This window comes from Empidonax traillii, unplaced genomic scaffold (assembly GCF_003031625.1).
Source record: "Empidonax traillii isolate 1590-97213 ecotype Southwest subspecies unplaced genomic scaffold, ASM303162v1 scaffold341:size590984, whole genome shotgun sequence".
Lineage (NCBI taxonomy): Eukaryota > Metazoa > Chordata > Aves > Passeriformes > Tyrannidae > Empidonax > Empidonax traillii.
Window position 1 is genome coordinate 156777 of NW_020955534.1, and position 1805 is coordinate 158581.

At 34.2% G+C, this 1805-nt stretch overlaps 1 long non-coding RNA gene across 1 annotated transcript in view; it reads right to left on the bottom strand.

Moving 5' to 3' along the window:
• Window positions 1–1805, bottom strand: part of LOC114061593 — a 26918-nt gene that overhangs the window by 4197 nt on the left and 20916 nt on the right. Inside the window, exon 2 of the long non-coding RNA XR_003572154.1 lies at window positions 1306–1400. This is a non-coding gene — a long non-coding RNA (uncharacterized LOC114061593). The remainder of the gene's footprint in view (window positions 1–1305; window positions 1401–1805) is intronic.

Consider the following 1805-nt stretch of genomic DNA (forward strand, 5'->3'; position numbering starts at 1 on the left):
TAAGAATGTGCCCTATACCCAAAATACTGCCTCACTTACTGTCTGTGATCAGTGTAGTCTGATAATCTGCTGCAGAATGACTGACTGGCATTGAGTACTTAAAAGAAATTAGGGAGAAAATCTTCAGCTGAAAATTACAGCACAATCTGCCTAGAGGATGGTTCCAAGTATTGAAAATTACCTGTACCCTATCTCTCATGCCCTGAAGAATAAAGACAGCTTTCATCACATGAGGATGTAATTAAAGATACTTCCTTTTTTTAATACAGATAATTCATTTTTAAATCCTACAAATAGCTGGAGTTCAAGCTATATGATTTTCCTGCTTGTTATACATTTTGTGCATATTACTCAGGCCCATCAACTGCAGGTTGTGGCAGGCAAGGGTCTGAACAATTGTAAATTTACATTTCCACTTCATTTGACTTTCATAAAGTCCTAAAATTGTACAAATGACATTACAATGTATTTTTTAGCTAGTTTAACTGAACAAGATTAAATTCTCACATTAAAAAAATATCAAAACCTTTCCAATGGGAACAGCCCTAAAGTGCCCTCAGTACATTATCCTGGTTTTGTGTGCAGATGACAAGGTCTACAAAAATTGAATAAGCTTCAAAATGACTTGGCAATTTCTTAACGAGTTTCCATCGAGTTTAATTTGGAAACACAGCATTAATACAAACGTTTCTACTCAATTCCTATGCTATTATGTTTTAGATATAATATACGAATTCAATTTATCTCATACTGTACTGATAATTGCTTTACCCAACACTTCTGTGCTGTGATAATACCAGTTATTGATAATGCAAACAGCACTGCAAATACTTCACAAATACGTAGCAATTTTAACCTTCAGACATGCTTCCCTATCCAACACACTGTTAAATTAAGCTTTAAAAATGCTTTCTACCAGTGGAAACAATGGATCACAGGATCTTTTCAAGATCTCGAGCACAAGAGTTAAAAACTATATACCCTGTAATAACCAGCATGTTGATTCTGTCCCCAAAACAGTGACTTTTACTTTCTCTACAACAGGCTTGAAATAGTCTGGTTTTCTGAGCATAACAAGTAATTATTTTCACAGAAACATTATAGAGTTCAAGCATACATAACTATTGCTTTATTACTGTGGCCTGTACATTTATAGTAAATAAATGTACAGCATATTTTACTAACAACAAAATGCTCTTTCTCCTCTGAATAAAAGGATAAGCCTTCTTTCCCAATATTGATTAAAATAACTGTATTCTGAATTTGTCTTATATTTTCATTTTTAGCCTTTTTAAATATACTTACTGGTTGTTCGGGTAAGTCTTGTGGCTCTTCCATGAGTATTACTATTTCAATGCTTCAGTGATTCAAAGCGTGTGTTCCTCGGCACTCTTCAAGGCCTGTCAAGAAAAGGTGTTCATAGCTTTATGTACTTTTTGGGGGCTTATCATGTAGGCTATCAGAACATTAATTGTTATATACTCCTCCCACAAAACCCGTGTTGCCATCTCCCAAATAAAAGACAAAATTCACTTAGGGAAAGATTTCATAAACAAGGGATTTAGCTTTAAGCTTCAAAGATACAGATTTTTCATGCACGTGGCACATTTCTACATCATTTACTTGGGCCACACTGACCGCAGAAGCTCACATACCAATCAGACATGTGCACCATGATTTTAAAGACAGTGTAAATGATCAAGTCTGGTATACTAGGTCAGTAAACAGCATGATTCAATCTAATCTGTTTTAATTTAGAACATTTATATAAGAATCAAAAAAAAAAAAATCAGGACAACACTGTA